The sequence below is a fragment of the Panthera tigris genome, chromosome E2 (genome assembly GCF_018350195.1).
Source record: "Panthera tigris isolate Pti1 chromosome E2, P.tigris_Pti1_mat1.1, whole genome shotgun sequence".
Taxonomy (NCBI): domain Eukaryota; kingdom Metazoa; phylum Chordata; class Mammalia; order Carnivora; family Felidae; genus Panthera; species Panthera tigris.
In genome coordinates, this window is record NC_056674.1 from 21,101,367 (window position 1) to 21,124,435 (window position 23,069).

Here is a 23,069-nt window from a genome sequence, read left to right on the forward strand (position 1 = left end):
CAGCTGAGAGCGGACCGTTCCTGCACAGAAGGTGAGTGAGAGATAAAAGGTAAGATTCCGAGGAGCCGCTGGTCTGGGAGCGTAAAACCTGGCAGGGCTCGGAGGCTGGGCATCTGGCAAAACAGTTTTCCTCAGTGCGTCGCCACGCGTTCTCAACAAGCCCCGGGCACTTCCCTGAAGAAGATTCTAGTTGCATTAATCCTTATTCTCTGGACCGCACGGTTTGGTCGGGACAGCAAGACGTAAACCGTGGAACAGCATAGGAAAGAACGAAGGGCGCGTTGGGGCAAATGGTGCCCGGAGGTTTGGTTGTGGCCTAGCGGTGCGCTTGGTCTGTGCATAGGATTCTTTCTAAGTTCACAAATTTGAAATGAGGGTTTGTGGATTCCCTGGAACACTTGGGAGATCTGGCCATCGGCAACCAGCACGTACTGGCTGAAGCCTGTGCTTGGGTTTGCCATGGGCCCTCAGTTGGCCTGTGGCCTCACACCTCCTTCCCTTTACTGATTCCCTTTTGCCTGCCTGGCCCCCATTCCCAGGCTGGTCCCCACAGTATGCTCTAGGTCCCCAACCTGTCTGGCCTGTGAAGTTAAATCTAGCAAAGCTCCAAAGATCATGGTAGTGCCCCCCTCAAAGGGCTTCCCGTCACATTCACAATAAAATCCAAACTCCTTGGCAGACCCCACGAGGCCACTGCGATCTGCCCCGTCCTGTCCTCTGGGCTCATCTGCCCCATCTCTTCCCCCACTGACCTCACTCCAGCCACACCAGCCACCCCTGAAGGAGCCTGGGCCGCTCCCTACGTGGAGGTCCCCCCATACCTTTGCGTGACTCTATTCCTAGAGGGGATTCCTGGAGAGGCCACCTGCTCACCACCTGCCCCCCTCCCCATGGCTCTCTGCTCACCAGCCTTTATTCGATCATGGTATCCATCACTGTTGATATTAGGCCCCAAGACTAGGGTTCTGATGGAACTCTGCACCCACCAGCTCTATGACCTTGAGCAAGCCACCTAGCCCTTCCGTGTCCCACCCCCCTCATTTGAAATGAGAGAAGATCGTACGGCCTCATGCCCTGGGTATAAGGATGAAGCAAGACAATACTTGTAAAGGGCTTAGAATGGTGTTTGGTAGAGAGAAGCGTTGGCCATTGGCTTTTCTATGATTGCATTCATATAATATTTAATTATATAACTTGTAGAGTTTACATTTACTCTGTAAGAACAATTAGTAGGAGTGTGTTATTTCCTACGAGCTGACGCAGAAGCCTGCACACAGCTCAAACTAGGGATCGAACTGCATGTCCCAACCTGTATTCCACATCGTGCCAGGAAAATGACACACAGTTGTGTGTGAGTGCTGAATATTATCTTTTCATAAATGTATGACCCACAACTTTGTCATCTCCTGCAACACTCTTTATTTATTTACTTCTTTCTTTCTTTATTTAATTTCTATTGATTTTGAGAGAGAGAATGCGCATGCATGCGCACAAGTGGGGACAAGGCAGAGAGAGAGGGGGAGAGAGAGAGAGAGAGAGAGAGAGAGAGAGTCCCAAGTGGGCTCCACACCGACAGTGCTCAGGACTCAGTGTGTGGAGCCCTGCCGTGTCAATGCAGGGCTTGAACTCAAGAACCATGAGATCATGACCTGACCCGAAGTTAGATGTTGGACAGTTAACCGACTGAGCCACCCAGGTGCCCCAGCCTGTAGCACTTTATACAATTAAGGTTGTGCCAAATGGCAAAAGTAACCAACTAAAGCCTGCCTAACTTAAATCAAGAACCCCTGGCCTGACGGGCCCCATTTTGTTCCAAAATTCTCAGGCAAATATAATTGTATTTGCTATGGGATTCCCATGTGCATCACGGAAGGACAGCTTTCCAGCCCACAGAGCCGGCGACTTCATGGCTCGTGCTCAGAATGCCACAGAGCCCTGGCACCTGAGTGTGGGTCATGATAAATGGACTTCTTTTGTTTACATAACTTAAATCTGGGAATTCTTTCCAAGGCAGGAGAGCTCCTTCCAAATTGTCTTTAGGAACAAATAGTTCCTTAGATGCAGTGTTCACTCCCCTTAAGGGAACGGCATCTTTTGTTAAATGGAATTTGTTTCTAGAATTCAGTGCTGGGATTTTGTGCAACTGTGCTCCAGATTCTGTGTCGTTATCACCACTTTTAAATTTCTTTAAAATTTCTTTAAATTATCTTTGATTATTATGATATATATCACTTCGAAGTTATATGATTGTAATAGATAGAGTTCAAAGATAAAATGATATAAAAAAGGTCACAGCAAAAGGTTTTGTATCCATTTTTTCCGTCTCATTCCTGCTACCCCAATATTTTCGTTCAGTTATTTTTTTCATATTTCATTTTTCTGTTTCTAAAAAGTAGTTGAAAAATGAATGGCATATCCTCGGATAAGACCTGATTCTTCTTATTTTTACTATGGATCGACCTTTATTTATTTGTTTATTTTATTTATTTTTTATTTAAAAATAAGTTGATACCCACTGTTACATTAGTAACAACGTAATGCTTGGACAAGTCTATGCTTACCACAACTATAGCTACGATCTGTCACCATGCAACACTATTACGATACCATTGACCTTTCCCTATGCTGTGCCTTTCACCTCTGTGACTTATTCATTCCGGAAATGGAAGCCTGTATCTCTCAATCCCTTCACCCATTTTGCCCATCCCCCTCTCCCTTCCCTCTGGCTACCACCGCGTTGTTTTCTGTCTTTATGGTCTACCTCTGCATTTTCTTTGTTTGTTTGCTTTGTGTTTTTAGATTCCACATACAAGTGAAATCATATGGCATTTGTCATTCTCCACCTGACTTTTCTCACTTAGCATTATGCCTTCCAGGTCTATCCATGTTGTTGCAAATGGCAAGGTTTCATTCATTTTTATGGCTGAGTAATATTTCATTGTGTGCGTGTGTGTGTGTGTGTGTGTGTGTATCATATCCCCTTTATCCATCCGTAGAACATGTTTTGAGAAATGACCTATATGAATCAAAGGAGACAATAAATAAAGTTAATGATTCAACATTTATTAAAAAGTGAACATTTGTGGATTTTTAAAGCATCATATACCTTCCCTTTGTTTAGACACAAAATAAAGTGGTCTCTCTCAGCAGTATTCTGTTGGTTTCAGGAGGGCTGGAAGGAAAGAGCTGAGTCCTGAGTTCACCTTGACTCTGGAAATTCCTGATTCATCCACTGGGACTTAAATGGCAATAAACCAGTCATGCATCAGGCACTTCTGGGCATTGACTTTTTTTTTCACGCATTTCCTCCTAGGCAACAAGCATTTATTGACTATCTACTGTATGCCCACAACTTTCTCTGTGCTGGGGATACAACAGTATAAAGAGAGTCCGAAGCATCTTCCACCAAAACCTTCTTGACCACCTGCCCCAGGGCTGTTGTGCTGGCCTGGGGATGTAGCAGTTTCTCTCACTTTTATCCCTTTTGTGAGGTCAGCAAAAACCTAAGTGATGTAAGGTCAGCAGTGACAGGTGTCAGAGTGAAAATGAAAGCAGGTGAGGACACAGAGAGCCATGGGGGGAGGTAGAGGGTGAACAGGTGGCCTCTCCAGGAATCCCCTCTAGGAATAGAGTCACGCAAAGGTATGGGGGGACCTCCACGTAGGGAGCGGCCCAGGCTCCTTCAGGGGTGGCTGGTGTGGCTGGAGTGAGGTCAGTGGGGGCAGAGATGGGGCAGATGAGCCCAGAGGACAGGACGGGGCAGATTGCAGTGGCCTCGTGGGGTCTGCCAAGGAGTTTGGATTTTATTGTGAATGTGACGGGGAGCCCTTTGAGGGGGGCACTACCATGATCTTTGGAGCTTTGCTAGATTTAACTTCACAGGCCAGACAGGTTGGGGACCTAGAGCATACTGTGGGGACCAGCCTGGGAATGGGGGCCAGGCAGGCAAAGGGAATCAGTAAAGGGAAGGAAGTGTGAGGCCGCAGGCCAAGTGAGGGCCCTTGGCAAACCCAAGCACAGGCCTGGGCCTCTGTCTAGAGGGTGGATGCTTTCTTCAATCAGATCCAGAGAGATCAAGAGTATTGGCATATAAGTGGCCCAAAGGAGCCCTTCATCAGCAGTCATCGGCATTTACGTGCCCAGCACTTCTGCAGCCTGTCCCTGTACAGACAACCCACACGCTCAACTTCTAGTGCTAAGTAGGAATCTAGAAATCCTGCCCTGTCCAAGCCTACCAGGTTGCAGAGACATCTGGACTTTCTGGAAAGGCATCGTTTCCTTCCCTCCTCGCCCCCCTCCCCCCCCAATTCATGGGCAGGGAAGAAGGGTCCGGGTGCAGCTGAGTGTCTCTGCGTGTTAATAGCTTGTGGGTTGTTGCAGGATCCCATGTGGACCTCGGCATCGGTCCGAGGCTGGGAGCGGGTAACATGCCCCGTGGTTATCTATCTTGAGACTCCTTCCCACCCTTTGTTCCCCTAGGGAGCCAGGGTGCCTTAGCACAGAAGCAGGAGCAGAAGTGACCTGGAATGACACCTTGCGTTTCTCCTCTCGGCCCCGAGGGGCCCATGCCCTTGGCTCTGCCCATGTGCTGTGCGTGTCAGTGCGGTTGAGCTGTGGGGCTGTGCTGGCCCTGGGTTCCGAAAGCATCCGTGTGCTGGTGCTTTTCCTGTTCCCTGGCCCTTAGCTGATGCAAACCACCGCAGGGTGCTGACTGGAGGCCTCCAAGCACCCTGCGTCCGCGTTATTACGGCAAACTTAAGAGTAGTAAATAAAAGGAACAAACGAAATAAAAACACAAAATGAAAAAATAATTAAAACAATAACTATTCCATTCATTCTGAGCACCTCATCCAAGATTGCATTAGAAAAAAAACTACAATAAAAACATGCTTTTAATCTGATAGTAAAAAAGCCCAATAAAATAAAAATGAGCTCCATTAATGAAAATAATGGCTCTTACCCCAGCCAGTTAAAATGCTGAGCTTATGCGTTTTGGGGTTTGGGGGAGCTGAGGACCGTTGTTTTCCACGGCTGGTGACAGATTTGCTTCTGTTACGTACTGGAGAGGGCCCCGGCTAATTAGGATGGCTCAATCTGGGATCTTACCTTTTGTGTGAAGCCCAGAGAAATTGGGTAGGAAGACAACAGAGTCCTGGGGAGATGGGCAAAGGGGGAGCTGTGCTCCTTTTTAAGATTTGGACTTCAGAAGGCACTAGAATGTGTAGTTGCGGGCGGGCGGGCGTGCGTGCGTGCGTTTCCTTTCTCTTTCTCTCTTCACCCCCCTCCCTCTGCCTCCCTTCTCATTACTTCAATTTGTGTTTGCCCCTTTTAGGAAGCCACTTTAATTTTCTTGCAGATGACAGGTAAGCCCCACCTCAGACTCTTTTGGATCAACTGGAGGTATAAATAGATAAGTCAACCGTAATAGGACACCTCAGCAAGACCCTCTCCTTCTATTTGTGCTAGAAGAATTGTGCTCTGAGTGGAACCCAGTACTTGGCTCTGGATGGCCCTGCTCAGCACGCCCTTCTCCTGGGGGGGGGGGGGGGCGTCCCTTTCCCCACTCCTTTGTAGCCTGTGTTACCAGCCGGAATTGTAATGCCTCGTATATTTCCTTGCTTGGTTCTGAATCCCTTGAGTAGAGCTACAAAAGAAGAAAGGCCAGCGTTCACGGTCCACGTCTTGACCTCTGAAGACTTTGCTGGCAGCTGACCTCGCAGAGCCCAGGACGAAACTTGTTCAAAGAAACTCTCTGCCCGTTTAATCAACTCCTCTGCTGCCCTCCCAGGGCCCTGATGCTACTACTACAAGAACTTATTTGTTCAAATGAATATTAACATTGTAATTTAGTACCTAATTACGCTTCTCTAGCCATAACTGGAAATGTGGTATTAAAATCCTTACATGCTCCTTGGCTATCAGCATGTACCTTTGTCAATATCCTGGCATTGCAGAGATTTCTTTAATGTACAATCTCTGGGCTCACGTCTCTCCCTGTCGCTGATCCTCCCCTGTCGCTTGCAGATTTACTCGCTGCTGTTGCAGGTTGCGTTGAGAGCTGCGGTCTTGCTTGAATCAAATAGAGGAGTTCGGCTCCTTCCTAAAGAAGTGTGTGCACACGTGGTTTTCACAAGGGCTTCATCTTCTGTCTGCTCGCAGTCCCAGCCAGAGAACATAAGGTCTTAGGATTCCGCCGTGGGAAAACCCTCAACCTTCAACCGTCGTGCCTGACACATCATAAGTGCTCGATAAGGTTTGCTTCTTTAATACTTTTCACCTTGTTTCGTATCTCTAGGCCAGTGGTCCTCAGTTCCGGAGGCATATAAGGAAATGTGTATCTTAAAAAAAAAAAATGGTTGTGCCTGGTGTCATGTCAGAACAATGAAATCTGCGCCTCTCTGGTGAGGGCTTCCAGATGGTTCCGACAAGCAAGAAGGATTGAGATCACTGCCACAGGCACGGCTAACATATGTACGTTCCGAGGAGCCACTGTTTCCGGTAGGATCGGTTCCAGTACAGAGCAGCTATTAGCAAATGGTCACAAACTGAGTTTCTGCTTACAACTTTTCTGTGAACTCTTTAGCATCGTCTGGAAGAGCAGTGGCGAAGGAAGGATGCAGGTTTTACGGTGGTAACAATACTTTTGAGGACATCGAGCTATTTCAGAGAAAGACTGTCCTAATAGCGGTTATTTGTGTCTGAAAGAATGTTCGCTGTTCTAACTTCCAAATGTTTTATGTAACTTCTCCCATCAGGCAAAGCCCCCTGTTGGGAGAGCTGGGTGGACATGTGCACAGCGTGCAGATGGCTCATAACCAGCAGCCCCGCTAGCAAGAGTCAGGAACACATCCAGGGCTTCTGCTTTGGAAACGTCTATTTGCAACCAAGGGAAAAAAGAGAAACACAACAACTGGTATGTCAGTAAGTCACCCTCTAAGAAAACATGTTTTCTGACACCTCCTCCGTGTTCAGAGATAGCCTTTCTGAGCAAAGAGCACCTGTGCGCTGAGGATCATGGTTAGTCTGGGTGCCATGGACTTCCTGTAGGCTGACCCCCTGCCCCACCAACAATCTTCATCCACGTCCTCAGACGCCCTGGGCAGCCCTCTCGCCATGGCACGTGAAATTCCCAAGCACTGTGGAGCGCCTGGATGGCTCAGTTGGTTAAGCATCCGATTCTTGATCTCAGCTCAGGCCCTGATCTCAGGGTCATGAGTTCAAGCTCCATATTGTGCCCTGCAATGGGCGTGAAGCCTACTTTAAATATACATATATAATTCCCAAGCACTGAATGTTTCATCCAGCAGTTTTAGCACCAGATCATTAAGTGGATTTGGGTTAAAGGGTGCCATGCATGAGTCCTTGCACAGTGTGAGCTGATTCTGTTCAGGACCAGACTGTAGAATCGCCTGGTGAACGTCCCCAAACGACAGTCGGTCTAGGGCCTGGAGTCTGGAGATTCTGATTCTGAGAGTCCCTCCAGTGATTCAGGCATCCTGGATCCCTGGAACCCCGGCTGGAGCACAATGCTGATGAACGCTTGCTTTGGCCCACGAAGGCCCGTGTGACTCCAGAACGTTCCCCTGCTTGCCCCTTATCAAATTGTCCATTTTGTGCACCATTTTCTCGGTTCCCAACTTGGTGTTGGTGTGTACAGATTTTCTAAAAGTTCTTTGTCTTCATTTTATGTAAATTGTAAATTATAGATCAGCTTTAGTGAACTGTAATTTACCTTAAATTGAATTAAATTTATAATTTATCAGATGTAAGAGCCAACTTTAATGAGTTTTGGTAGATGAATACAGTCACGTATACATTTACCTCCTTAGTCGTAATACAGAACATTTACATCGCCCCCTAAAAGTTCCCTTGTGTCTCTTGAAAGCCATTCCCCTTCCCAGCCTTAAACACCAGCAACCACTGTTTGGTTTTCTGTTCCTATAATTTTACCTTTTCTAAAAATTTTACGCAGAATGAATCATGCAGAAGGCAGTCTTTTGTTTCCAGCTTTTTTCACCGGAAATGCGTATCGTCGTGTGTTTGAGATTCAGCTGTTTCTTTTTTTTTTTTACTTGCTACTTTGAAAATTATTAATTAATTAATTAGTTTTTAATTGAGCTATGATCGACATCCAACACTATGCCGGTTTCAGACGTATGGATGTCTAGCTCGCGTTTCTTGTCTGTCGACGGCTTATTCTTTTTTCACGGATGAAGAGCATTCTGTTGTACAGATGTATAACTTATCCATTCACAAATTGATGGACATCCATATTATTTCCAGTTTTATGAAATTATAAGCAAATTTGCTATAAACATTCACAGAAAGGTTGCTTTACAAACACATAAATATCCAGGGATGGGATCGCTGGATTGTGGAATACATGCATCTTTGAATTTAGGAGAAATGTTAAATTATTTCCAAGATGGCCATGCCATCTTATACGCCAAGCAGCAATTTATGGGGGTTCCAGTGATTTCACCATTTGGCTGGCATTTGATTGCTTTTTTTTTCTTTTGTGTTAGCCATTTTAATAGGGGTGCAGTGCCTTCTCATTGTGGTTTTAATTTACATTTCTCTGATGATTAACAATAGTGAACATTTCTCCCATGTTTTTATGCCACTTATATGTTTTCTTTGGTGAAGTGTCCATTCAAATACTTTGCTCATATGTGCTTTTTTTTAAAGATTAATCAAAAAAATTTTTTTAATCAATTTTTTAAATTTACATCCAAGTTAGCATCTAGTGAAACAGTGATTTCAGGAGTAGATTCCTTAGTGCCCCTCACCCATTTAGCCCATCCCTCCCACAACCTCTCCAGTAACTCTGTTTGTTCTCCATATTTAAGAGTCCCTTATGTTTTGTCCCCCTCCCTGTTTTTATGTTATTTTTGCTTCCCTTCCTTTATGTTCATCTGTTTTGTCTCTTAAAGTCCTCATACAAGTGAAGTCGTATGATATTTGTCTTTCTGTGACTGACTAATTTTGCTTAGCATAACATCCTCCAGTTCCATCCAGGTAGTTGCAAATGGGAAGATTTCATTCTTTTTGATTGCTGAGTAATATCCATTGTATATATACACCACATCTTCTTTATCCATTCATCCATCGATGGACATTTGGGCTCTTTTCATACTTTGGCTATTGTTGATAGTGCTGCTATAAACATGGGGGTGCACATGTCCCTTCGAAACAGCATACCTGTATCCCTTGGGTAAATACCTAGTAGTGTGATTGCTGGATCGTAGGGTAGTTCTGTTTTTAATTTTTTGAGGAACCTCCATACTGTTTTCCAGAATGGCTATACCAGCTTACCTTCCCACCAGCAATGCAAAAGAGATCCTCTTTCTCCACATCCTTGCCAACATCTGTTGTTGCCTGAGATGTTAATGTTAGCCATTCTGACAGGCATGAGGTGGTATCTCATTGTGGTTTTGATTTGTATTTCCCTGATGATGAGTGACGGACGTGGAGCATTTTTTCATGTGTTGGTTGGCCATCCGGATGTCTTCTTTGGAGAAGTGTCTATTCATGTCTTTTGCCCATTTCTTCACTGGATTACTTGTTTTTTGGGTGTTGAGTTTGATAAGTTCTTTATAGATTTTGGATACTAACCCTTTATCTGATATGTCACTTGCAAATATCTTCTCCCATTCTGTCAGTTGCCTTTTAGTTTTGCTGATTGTTTCCTTCTTGTGCAGAAGTTTTTATTTTGATGAGGTCCCAATAGTTCATTTTTGCTTTTGTTTCCCTTGCCTCCAAAGACGTGTTGAGTAAGAAGTTGGTGCGGCCAAGGTCAAAGAGGTTTTTGCCTGCTTTCTCTTTGAGGATTTTGATGGCTTCCTGTCATAGGTTTAGGTCTTTCATCCATTTCGAGTTCATTTTTGTGTATGGTATAAGAGAGTGGTCCAGATTCATTTTTCTGCATGCTGCTGTCCAGTTTTCCCAGCACCACTTGCTGAAGAGACTGTTTTTATTACATTGGATATTCTTTCCAGCTTTGTCAAAGATTAGTTGCATATGTGCCTTTTTTTTTTAAGGAAAAAAATCAATTTGGGGGACATTGTCATCTTTGCTATGGTTAGTCTTCCAGTGCACAGACACGGCACACCTCCTCACATCTTTTAAAAAAAAATTTTTTTTTTACATTTTTATTCATTTTTGAGAGACAGAGAATGAGTGGAGGAAGGGCAGAGAGAGAGAGGAGACACAGGATCTGAAGCAGACTCCAGGCTCCGAGCTGTCAGCACAGAGCCCAATGCAGGGCTCGAACCCACAAACTGTGAGATCACGACCTGAGCCGAAGTCGGACGCTCAACCGACTGAGCCACCCAGGTGCCCCAAGAGATTTTTTTTTTTAGCTGAAATATTATGAGTTGTCTAGGTATACAGGCAGCAAAAAGATAAATTAGTGTATGTATTCCAATGTTCCGGCCATAGATGGAAGGTGGTCCATCCTTCACTATCGGCATGGTGCTCACTTACCTGCAGGTGAGTGCCTATTTTGAGACTGAGGACAGTCTCTTGCTCCCATTTGGCTGAGAATTTGCATCACGGATGCGTGTTGGATCTTGTCAAATGCCTGTCTGTGTCAATTGATATGATCATGTGATTCTTCTCTTTAGCGTGTTCAGACGGTAGATTATGTTGATTGATTTTTGTACGTTGAACCCACATAGTGTATCTAAAAGAAATCCAGGTGGATCATGTCACCTAGTTCTGTTTTTTTATACTGCTGGGGTTATTTGCTAGTATTTTGTCTAAGATTTTTGTTTCTAAATTCATAAGAGATAGTGATTTGTTCATTGCTGTCTTATTTTGTACTGTATTGGAGCGTTTTTGGTATGAAGGTAGTACTAAGCTCATAAAATGAGTTTAGAAGTGTTTCCTCCTTGGGGAGCCTGGGTGGCTCAGTTGGTTAAACACCTGACTCTTGGTTTCAGCTCAGGTCATGATCTCACGGTTCCTGGGTTTGGGCACAGTTGGTGGGCTCGGGTCCCACATTGGGCTCTGCACGGACAGTGTGGAGCCTGCTTGGGATTCTCTCTCTCTCCCTCTCTCTCTGCCCCTCTCCTATCTCTCTCTCAAAATAAATGAATAAACATTAAAAAAAGAAGCATTTCCTCCTTTTCTATTTTCTGGGAAAGATTGCATAAAATTTCTGTTAATTCTTCTTTAAATATTTGGTAGAACTTTCCAGTAAACCAACCATTTCTTTTTTCAGGAGATTTATGGTGAAAAATTCAATCTATTCAATAGTTTGAGGACTGGCTGGTTTATCTTGGGTGGTTTCCACTGGGTGGTTTCATCTTGGTTTTGGTAGTTTGTGGTTTTTAAGGAATCCGTCAGTCCATTTCTCCTAAGTTGTAAATCTATGGGTGTACACTTGTTCACAGTATTCCACTTGTTCTTTTAGTGACTGTAGGACCTGTTGTACTATCCCATTTCATTCCTGATATTGATGATTTGTGTTTTCTCACATTTTATGTTGGTCAGTCTTGACAGAGGTTTATCATTAAAATAAAAAAAATATTTTAATGTTTATTTATTTTTGAGAGAGAGAGAGAAAGAGAGACTGAAAACTGAGGAGAGACATAGAGGGAGACACAGAATCTGAAACAGGCTCCAGGCTCTGAGCTGTCAGCACAGAGCCTGAGGTGGGGCTCAAACTCACGAATCCTGAGATCATGACCTGAACCAAAGTTGGATGCTCAACCAAATGAGCCACCCAGGTGCCCCATCATTAAATTTTTTAAAAGAAATAGCATATCATTTTATTGCTTTTTTCTCTTGTTTCCTGTTTTTAATTTCATTGATGTCTGCTCTGATCTTTGTTATTTCTTCCTTTTTTTTTTTTTTTTTTTTTTTTTTTTTTTTTTGCTTTGTGTTTACTCTTCCTTTTCAGTTTTCTTGAGGTAGGAACTTTGACATGAGACTTTATTTCTTTTCTAAAGTAATTTAGTGCAGTAAATTTCTCTCTCAGCATTGCTTGAACTGCATACCATGTATTTTGATATGTTATATTTTAATTTTTATTCAATTTTATGTATTGTAAATTTCTCTTTAAGACTTCCTCTTTGACCCATGGAATTTAAAAGTGTATTGTTTAATTTTCAAATGTGGGGTAGAGGGAGAAATTTATTGACTCCTTGAAATAGAAAATTTGCCAGGTTTGCTTTGAGAAGGTAATCTGATACGAGCCTTCATGCACACATTAAGGGTTTTTACCTACCCTTGAGAAATCTACACGAGTACAGGAATACCTCTAAGAGAAACACAAGGGAAACATTTGTTTCCTTTGCTTCTTAGACGTCTCTTAATTAGGAGCACTAACAAATCCACTCATTCAGTAATTCGTTTGTTCAAAACATTCCTCATCATCTTTCCCAGAGCACCGTACTCTGTACTCATGTACGGGATCTTCCTCAACCCAGAGCTCACAGATCCCTTCACTCACTGTGTTCTTGTGTCTCCCATCCTGAGTTCTTTCCTGTTAGCATAAATTGCCGAAAGTGAATATTCTTATAGGGTATGGACGGTGCAGGTTATGAGATTGTGGTGGTCCTTGGCTATTGATTTGGAGACGTGAATATTAGAACTACATTCACAGCCCAAATACAGCCAATTATTAAGTAAGGTCATGGTTACACCCTTCTTTATTGAAAATGGTTTCTTTTGGCTATAGATATTTAGATAATTGCCTCTGCTTTTCATTTTATGGCATGGTGATGATATTTAGATGATGAAGAGAAGAAAGAGGAGGATGAAGATTCTATGAGACTCTAAGTTCATGTCCTATTCTGTCTATTATCCAACCATCCATCCATCCATCCTTCTATCCATTCTTCTATCCGTTCTTCCATCCTTCCATTTATCCATCCATTCATCCACTGATTTTTTATCTATCTGTTCTTGGTCATCATACTTGCCAAGTTCATTATCAACTTAGGATCTTTTCATTTGCTGTTCCTCTTTCTGGAATACTCTTTCCTTGACTTTTCATGTGACGGTCTCCTTGTCATCTCTTCAGCAAAATCTGTCCTAACCACTCTATCTAAATGAATTCCCTTGAAGTTACCGTCACACCACCTTGTTTCATCTTTTTAGACACTTCTCACTCTTTGAAATTATCTTGTTTCTTTTTATTCACTTTTTTATTTTCAATCTTCCTTGCCAGAATAGAGGTTCCACGAAGGCAGAGACCTTACGTGTCTTGTTTTCCTCTGTGGACCAACATGCACACTGCTGACAATCCATGTGTACAGTTGCTTATTAATTAAATTAATAAATGTTCTTCTCCTGACATCGTAAGGTAGTGATCAAGAGTGCAGACTCTGCAGCCAATCTGGCTGCATTTAATTGCATGTATGCAAACTTGGAGATAGCATGCCATGACCTTGGGCAAGTCATTTATCATCTCTGTGTCTCAGTTCCTTGAAGAAATGGAAATGACATAAATAGTATGAGATGAGAACAGCACAAAACTTATAGAATTGTCATTGTCAGAGGATTAAACAAAGTTATAACAAATAAGGTAACGCTGTAAAGAGCTTAAAATAGCATCTGGCAACCGTATGCATTAAAAATGAAACACAGCAACAACAACAACAGCAACAAATCATCCTCATCATCATCCCCAAGTTTTGGAAAATAAAATCTAAAAAAACAATAAATACAACAACAACAAAAAAGAACAGTTCCCACCTGGAAAATTTAAGTGTGGTGAATACTTCTGAGGGACTTTCAAATTCTAGAAAGTAGTTTCAGCCTTTTGACAGTCTGGCCCCCAAAGTTACTGCTAAGTCCAGGATCCCAGCCTTTTAGGGGCCACCTCACTGGTGCCACCTGTATTGTGATGAGTGAGTTGAGGCAAAAAGCACTCCCTTGTGTACACACAAACATTAGCGATAATAATTAAGACCCTGGCAGTTCTACCCAGTGATGTGCAAGATCAGGACAATGCACTCTGTCCGTCGATGGTGGCCCTGTGGAGCAGAAGAGTGGCAGAGCAAGAAGTCAGTACCACCCCGTGCAGAGTCGATCTCCTGGCAGAGCCGGCTGTCACTCGCTGTCGCCTGGCCAGCATGCAGTATGTGAGGCCTGTCAGTCTTTCTGGATGGGAAGGTGGGGGGTGTGTCTGATCACAAGCTGGCTTTCTGCAGGGTGGAGGTGGTGAGCCCCCAGGGGCCCTTGTCCTGAGCGGCGTGCTTGAGCTCCCAGAGGGAGCAAGCTTGGTTGGAGAAGCTCGCTTTCTCCTGGACTCGCCTAGCATGCCAACCTGGGGCATGAGAGGCCTCCTTTCTACCCTAGATGTTTTGATGGCACAGAGAGAGTCAGCAATGCCTTACTCTGGAGGGCTCGCCAGAGGGAAGGTGGAGACAGAGGCACAAGTTACTGAAGAGGCGGCCCAGCTCAAAGACTCCTAGCTCCTGGTCAGGAGCCCTAAATTCTTGTCCCAATTCTTCTACCTGCTCACCCTGGGTCCTTGGAAACTCGCACAATCTCACTGTTAGGGGACGATAGCGCCAAGCATCAGCTCTCCCATCCCCCATTGCCCACAGACCCTTCGCCTCTCCCTACCCGTACGCACACATCCAGAACAGGAATTCAGAGGCAGCCTCAGGCAGTTGTTTTTTAGCTTTGGAGACTCCAAGGGCCAATGTTTGGGCCTCAAAATAAATGTAAAGGAGAATTTGTCGGGCTCCAGCCCTCAGTCCTGCAGGGACCAAGGGCAGGCAGCTCCAAGATGGGCCACTTCGGCATAAGAATTATTTTGAGTTAAATGCAATTAGAACTCAGCAGGTTCAGGAAAAAGCTCTCCTCCTCCTCTTCAATTGCCTTCCTGTACCAGGAAAGGGGTTTTAACAGGGTTCCTTATTTATCCAGGAAACTTATATGCAGGATAGAGAAACCTTGATTTTCCAAACATCTCTCCTCTTCCCGCTAATGGTTTTTCTCCTCTTTGCATCCCCAGACCCCGCCTCTCTCTCGAGCTCAGAGAAGCCTCATGTCATCTGACTATCACGTCTGTGAGGATTTCCCGTGTGCCTGAAGCTAAATTTGATTTTCTCCTATTAATCTGTCGCATCTCAATTTGATTCTTGGTCAGGCTGGAAGGATCTCGAAGGGCAGAGGCGATTCCTCCTCCCCCACATTCCGAAGGGGAGGAGGTGAGCGCTCTCCCCAGGCTGAGGGTACAAGCTGTGTGGAAGGGACAGGGCCAGCCATTCCTTTCTTCTGGATTCAACAGGTGACAGAACCTCCGGGAAAATTGGGGGACCTCAGAGCGGAGGATCCCTTGGCCTTACTTCCCATGCAGGATCTGTAAAGCAGGAAGCCCAGAGTGGCCCAAACCCTGGCATGAGTTGACTGCAATGGAGCAGCTCTCCAAGCTTCCTGCTCTTCCCTGGAGGTGTGGGAAGCAGGTACTTTTCCAGAGCCCCAAGAAAGGCACAGAAGACATACAGGGGTGAGTTGGGCTACCTGTGGGGGTTTCACGATCCTGGTGAGGGAGAAGAGGACACAAAGTACTGAAACATCATGAACATGTCACCAGCCTCCACATGGGGGATACAGCCATCTTTGCTGACGTTTGAGCGAATGGAAACATTATCGAAGAAGAGAACAAAGCCATGTACAGCTCACCAAATGCCCATGCACACAGGCAACCGTAGCCAAGAAACTGCCTGTCTCCCTCTAACCTGATGCCCAGGGAGGAAGAGAAAGGGGAAACCCTGAGAGAGCTGAGTTTGAACATGAATTAACCATTGACTCAGAATTTAGGTCCAAGGTAGGATTAAGTTGAGTTAAGGACAAATAAAGAAAGTTGTTTCTCTGCACACACAGTGTCCTGAAATTACACTTCTGTGTAATTACACTTCTGTGTACATTACAAGCTGGCTTTGTACACTTCTGTGACTTACCGTGTTCATAGTAAAATGCATCACTTGAGCTATCGTGAGGCTCAAATTCAACTACAGGAAACTTACTTTATTAAGCAACTCGGAAGGACCATGGCAGAACCTCGTTGGACGTTGTCAGAGGAGGGCAGGGTGGGTTTCCAGTCTCAAAGTATGTTGGTAATTTTCTGAAGATGCCTAGGTTTGAGGATCAAAGTCACCTGGGGGCATTTTGAAATACCGATGCCTGAGCAACAGCCCCTATGGCTCTGTGTCCTATTGTCAACCGTGTCTTAGGGAAGTGTAGTGGCCTGGCAAGGTCAGAAGCCACAGTTTGGAATGAGAGGGGTACAGAGATGGTCACCCCTGAGGAGCAGAGGAGATCTTGGCATTGCTGCCCTCTGCCCAAGGTGAAGGCCGACTGTGCGGTATTTAGAGGGAAGCAACCAGGAGTTCAGAAAGAGAAAGGCTTTCTTCCGGCTCCAGGGGAAGAAGTTAGATTTTCTGGAGAGAGTGAGCTCCCAGTGTGCGTCGAGGCCGATAGGTGGATAGTTTTCAGGATGCCTGGGTGGCTCAGTCGGTTGAGCGACCGACTTCAGCTCAGGACACGATCTCACGGTTTGTGAGTTTGAGTTCGAGCCCCACGTCGGGCTCTGTGCTGACAGCTCAGAGCCTGGAGCCTGCTTCGGATTCTGTGTCTCCCTCTCTCTCTGCCCCTCCCCTACTCACGCTCTGTCTCTCTCTGTCTCAGAAATAAATAAACATTAAAAAAAATAAAAAAAATATTATTTTCTAGCTATGTATTTTGCATGTTGACTTACATTTTGCCAAATGAAAGTTTTATATTTGTACGTGGTTAGATGTAACTCCTTTTACTTTTTGAGTAAAAATTAAATAATAGTTTTTTAATTTATCTTTTTATTTTAAAGAATAAGAATAAATAAGAATAAAAAAGAATAATAATAAATAAGAATACAAGAAATAGATAAGAATGCATTTGTACTCTTTCTTAGGAAGACCACATTCACTCCTGGATTGTATGAGCAGCTTTCTAACTTTTTGGTAAGATTTCTTTGTTTCAGTGGATCCTTTTATCTAGTTAAAATTCATTTTTTACCTATGGTTCTAGGATGAGACTCTTTTAAATTTCCGTTTCATATTGATAACCAGTGTTGCCAGCTTTATTTAGTAAATGGTCCATTTTTCCACCTGAATAAAACTCTATTTTTGTTGAATACAAGCTTCCTGTAGCTAAGGATCAAATCCTAAATTTTCAGTTAATTTCCATGGATTTATTTGTCTTTTCATAAGTCAACACTATGTTGATCTTTATTACATTGGCTTTTGAGAAGATTCTGGTAAGTCCAAAGGTAAGTCTCCTCCCAGTTTTCTTTTTTCAATTGTTGGAGCAAGTTTTAGGCAAATTCTTCCATATAAATTCAGGAATTATTTTAACCTTTTGGAATTCTCGCTGGAATTGCGGTAAGTTATAGGTTAATTTTAGAAGAATTGATATGTGGTACATATATATCAATATATATCATATCTATATTGATATATATCATATATATGGATACTTACTTTACATATTGATGTCAATATACGTTAATATCACAAACTGATATATATGATATATTACATATATCTTATATGCTTGACAATGTATTTTCTCATCCAAGAGCATGGTACACTTTTCCAGTGTAACTCATTCTTTAGCGTTTTGTCATTTTTGTTGTATTGTAAGTTGAATAATTTTGATCTAATTCTAGTCTAAGTGCTTAGTGTAGTAAGTAAAGTTGCTACTGACTTTTGCACACTCGGCTTATATATAGTTACCTTACGACTGTCTCTTATTACTCTTAGGATACATATATATATTTTTTAAATTTATTTTTGAGACAGAGAGACAGAGTATGAACGGGGGAGGGTCAGAGAGAGGGAGACACAGAATCTGAAACAGGCCCCAGGCTCTGAGCGGTCAGCACAGAGCCCGACGCGGGGCTCGAACTCACGACAGCGAGATCATAACCTGAGCCGAAGTCGGACGCTCAACCGACAGAGCCACCCAGGCGCCCCAGGATATATTTTTTTAATGTTTATTTATATATTTTGAAAGAGAAAGAGTGCGGAAGAGGGGAGGGACAGAGAGCGAGGAAGAAGGAGAATCCCAAACAGGCCCCGTGTTGTCAAGACAGAGCTGCAACGAAAGGAAACAGAAGGTCATGACCTGAGCCGAAATCAAGAGTCAGACAAAACACAACCGATTGAGCCATCCAGGCGCCCTAAGAGATTTTTTTTTAATTTTAATTTTTTTTTCCTGTATTTATTTTTGAGAAACAGAGTGAGACAAAGCGTGAGTGGGGGAGGGGCAGAGAGAGAAGGAGACACAGAATCTGAAAGCGGAAGGCACAGAGCCTGATGCGGGGCTCGAACCCACAAACTGTGAGATCACGACCTGAGCCGAAGTCGGTCGCTCAACCGACTGAGCCACCCAGGTGCCCCAAGAGATTTTTTTTTTTTTAGCTGAAATATTATGAGTTGTCTAGGTGTACAGGCAGCAAAAAGATCAATTAGTGTATGTATTCCAATGTTTGTTACAATTATTTTAGCTTCTTATTTTGCATTTTCTAGAACTGTCCTATCTAATACGGTAGCTACTTGTCACATTTGACTATTTGAGTTTAAGTTAATAAAATTAAAAATTCCATCACTCATTCACATTAGCCACATTGCAGTCGCTCATTAGTCACATGTGACCAGAGGCTATCATACCGGATAGCACAGTGTGTAGAATATTCCCGTCATTGCAGAAATTTCCACTGGACAACCCTATGCTAGAACATTCAAGAAGGTATGTAATTATTACAGTGGTGACTTCTATGCAACTGTTGATTTTTACAGAAATGTTTTACTATTTTTGTACTTAAAGTAATTCAGTAGTAAAGGAAATACAACTTACATCAATGATGAGATTTTATATTAAAAAATGAGAAAAGATCTATTATCCACTAAAATGGGTAGGCGTGAAGAAATAAGAAATAGGCTACTCTCCTCTGTTGCTGCTGAAAATGTGAAGTGCTACAACTTTTGGGAAGGCAGTCTGGCAACATTTAAAAATAGATATGCCATTCAACCCCGCAATTATCCTCCCGTAGAAGGACTCCATGGAATTGAAAGGGCCAATATGGAAGGACAGACAGATGTACAAAGATTTATTGCAGTGTTGTTTGCACCGGTAAGAAACGGAAAACAGAGTAGATATTGCCAACCAGCACGGGCTAAGAAAGTGGGTGTGACTGCAGCCTGGGATTAAAAAGGAATTGGAACTGTATTCGGTGACCCTTGACACTTGCCTCGAGTGGGGTATGGCTGAACAGCAAAATAAAAGGCAGGAAAGTGTGTAAGATATGCCACTTTTATAAATGAAACAAAGGAAAATGCTTCAAATATTACATGTATATGAACAGACATAAATATGTAAATAGGATTGCAAGGAATTCTTCATATAGGCGCTTATAGGATTCTGTGAGTGTGGAGACACTTGTGGGTTGTGAATGCGAGGTTACCTGGCGGAGTGGACATGAGGGTGTGTCGCGAAGAAGACGAGCCAGGGAGGGGCGGATGTACCGTAATTACTTACGCAAAGTCCATGTGTATATATGTGTGCATGAATAAAGAAAACTTGCAACTGAAAAGATGATTCCAGGGGTTAACAATGGTCATTTCCAGGTTGCGAGACTTCAGAAGACTCCTATTTTTTTCTTTGTAGTTTTATCTGTAGCTGGAACCTATACACAGAGAGCAAATAAAGAGAGTTAAAAACAAACTTTTATATTGTGGACCCTCCCTTCAAACCGGTAGCGCAATGCCCGGCACATCCCTGTGTGCAGAGAAACCAGAAAGACCAAAGGTTGAAAAGAATTGTCTTTTTGCCGTCATTTCTTTGAAATTAGTCTACATTCCAAGGCTAAGTAGATATGTCTTTATTTCCTGCCTTTAAAACATTACATACATCACAGTGTTTAATCCAGTTGAGTAGAGAGTTTTAAAAATTGTAACTCCAGTTTTTCTTCTCAGATGCATAAAAACTGTTCATTTAATGTATAATTTAAAAATATGTTAATTTTTGAGGGGCGCCTGGGTGGTTCAGTCTGTTAAGCATCAGACTTCTGACTGCGGCTCAGGTCATGACGTCCAGGTCAGCGAGTTCGAGCCCCGCGTCGGGCTCTGTGCTGACAGCTCAGAGCCTGGAGCCTGCTTCGGATTCTGTGTCTCCCTCTCTTTGCTCCTCTCCTGCTTGCAGCCTGTCTCTCTCTCCAAAATAAATACACATTAAGAAAAATTTAAAAAATATATATTAAGTTTTGAAAATAAAAAAAAAGAATCCAGCACTATATTTTTGAACTGCATTCTCTTTCTTGAAAGGTTCTAGTAACGTTTCTTTTTCTTTTGTTTAAACCACACTTGTCACCCACAACAAAATAAATGTACACACCTGCACACGTGGGCACATGCACACGCGCGTGCACACACACACACACACACACACACACTCCAGATCAAAAATTACTAGTCAAGGGTGTGGGGTAAAAGAAGTTTCCCCTCATTATTTTCTTTTTCTCAACTTCTTCTGGCATTATCAGCAATTTATTTTTCCAGATAAATTTTAAAATCATTTCGTCAAGCTTCATCTCTCTCCCCAAAAAAGATCTGTTAGGATTTTTTTTAGGACTGCAGAAGTTCAGTGCATTATTTGGAAAGAAGTAGCATCTTTAAAATGTTCTGTCTTCTTATCCAGAAACATAAGGTTTGCATTTTTCCTTAAAAAAATCTTACAAGTTTCCTTTATTTCTTTTAAGACTCCTCTTTAAAATTCAGGTTTCCTGAGTATACTTTACAGACAGCAAAATTCAGCCTTTCCGGTGAACAGTGTTGCAGACTCTCTGACAAATGTATGCCGCTGTGTGACTGTCACCTCAGTCAAGATGAAGAATGTTGACGCCACTGCAGAAAATGCCCTTGTTTCTTTTATATCAACCCTTCTCATTCTGATCTTCGGCTTTCTCTTCTTCTCCCAGAATGTCCTATAAATGGAATCCTACAGTGTGCTGCCTTGTGTCTCACTTCAGGCAATGATTTTCAGATTTGTCCATATTTCGTGTGGATCAGGAGTTCATTCAGTTTTATCAACCGAGTGGCCCTCCGTTGTATGGATATACCACAATGTGTCTGTTCGTTCACCTGTTGATGTACATTGCAGTTGTTTACATTTTTTTACTACGAATAAAACTCTGTCAACACTTGTGTGGGACTTTTTTGCGCAAACATATGTTCCCATTTTGCCTGGAAATGTCATGCATATGTTTAATATGCTGGGTAAAATACACTCAGGAAAATATACTGGGTTTTACACGCTGGGCGTCTGTTTCATTTTGTAAGAAATGACCTGTTTTCCAAAGAGATTGTATCTTTTTTTTTTTTTTTTAATTTTCGAAGTATGATTTTTTTTTTCTTAAAGAATTGTTTTATTCACAGCTGGTACTAGATGTTTTCAATAATTTAGTTTTATTATTTATTTATTATTTCCAATTTTTATTAAAGTGTAATTAATGTACAATGTCATATATTAATTTCAGGTGTACAATATACTGATTCAACAATGCTATACATTATTTACTCAGTGGTCATTATGATTAACTGTACTATTGATACCCTTCATCTGTTTCACCCATCCCCCCTCTGGTAACCACCAGTTTGTTCTCTATATTTAGGAATCTGGGTTTTTTTGTTTGTCCCTTTTTCTTTGTTCATTCGTTTTGTTTCTTAAATTCCACTTATGAGTGAAATTATATGGTGTTTGTCTTTCCCTGATTGACTTATTTCACTTAGCAGTATACCTGCTAGGTCTATCCACGTTGTTGCAAGATCTCATTCTTTTTTATGGCTGGGTAATATTCCATTGCACATATATGCTACATCCTCTTTGTCCAGTCATCTATTGATGGACACTTGGGTTGCTTCTTATCTTGGCTGTTGTAACTAATGCTGCAACAAACATAGGGGAGCGTATATCTTTTCAAATTAGTGTTTCACTGGATCATATGGTGATTCTATTTTTAATTTCTTAAGTTAACTCCCTACTGTTTTCCACAGTGGCTGCACCAATTTGGAGTCCCACCAACAGTGCATGAGGATTTCTTTTTTCAAAGCCTCACCAGCAGGATTATTTCTTGTTATTTCTCGTTTTGTTGATTCCAGACATTCCGACAGGAGTAAGGCAAATCATTGTGCCTTTGGTTTACATTTCCCTGGAGATTAGTGATGTTGAGCATCTTTTCATGTGTCCGTTGGCCATCTGCATGTCTCCTTTGGAAAAAATGTCTATTCAGGTGCTCTGACCACTAAATCCTTAATACTATTGTTGATTTGGGGGCATTGGGTTGTATAAATTCTTTATACATTTTAGATATTAACCCCTTATCATGTATATTATTTGCAAATCTCTTCTCCCATTCTGTAGACTGCCTTTCTGTTTTGTTGACGGTTTCCCTTGCTGTGGAAAAGCCTTTTATTTGGTGTAGACCCAATTGTTTATTTTTTGTAACTGTTACATTCTCATCAGCAATGTATAAGAGTTACAGTTACTCCCTACTCTCTCCAACGTTTGGCATTTCCAGTCTTTTTTAATTTTAGTTATTCTAATGTATATGAAGTGATATGTCATGAGGTTTTAATTTTAATTTCTGTGTTGCCTAATGATGTTGTGCTTTTCCCCATACCTATTGGTTATTCATATATATATATATATATATATGATCATAACTAAATATATATAATTATATATATTTGGTTATTCGTGTATCTTCTCTAGAAAGTATCTGTTCATGTCTTTTGCTTATTTTCCTCTTGGGATATTTGTCTATATTATCACTGAGCTATATAAGATCTTTATATATTCTGAACACGGTCCTTTATTGTGTATTAGGAATATTTTCTGCCTGTCTGTGACTTGCTTTTGCATTTTTTAAATTGTGTCTTTTGAGGAGCAGAAAATTTTAATTATGGTGAAGTCCATTTTATCAGTATTTTCTTTCAATTTGTATGTTTTTTATTCTTTTTATAACCCAAGGCCATAATGATTTTTGCCTATGTTTTTTTCTAGAAGCTTTT

At 42.3% G+C, this 23,069-nt stretch overlaps 1 long non-coding RNA gene across 4 annotated transcripts; it reads left to right on the forward strand.

The window, feature by feature from the left end:
- The first annotated feature begins 3,560 nt into the window (after positions 1-3,560).
- On the forward strand, positions 3,561-21,183 carry LOC122234340. Of its 4 annotated transcripts, none has more exons than XR_006212108.1 (7): positions 3,561-3,642; positions 5,333-5,363; positions 6,025-6,253; positions 6,756-6,913; positions 14,975-15,469; positions 16,913-16,961; positions 20,759-21,183. It is a non-coding gene; the product is annotated as an uncharacterized LOC122234340 (long non-coding RNA). The 4 variants fall into 4 exon arrangements; XR_006212109.1 differs by having other exon boundaries at positions 20,978-21,183; XR_006212107.1 differs by lacking the exons at positions 16,913-16,961; positions 20,759-21,183 and having other exon boundaries at positions 14,975-16,480.
- Positions 21,184-23,069: the final 1,886 nt, after the last annotated feature.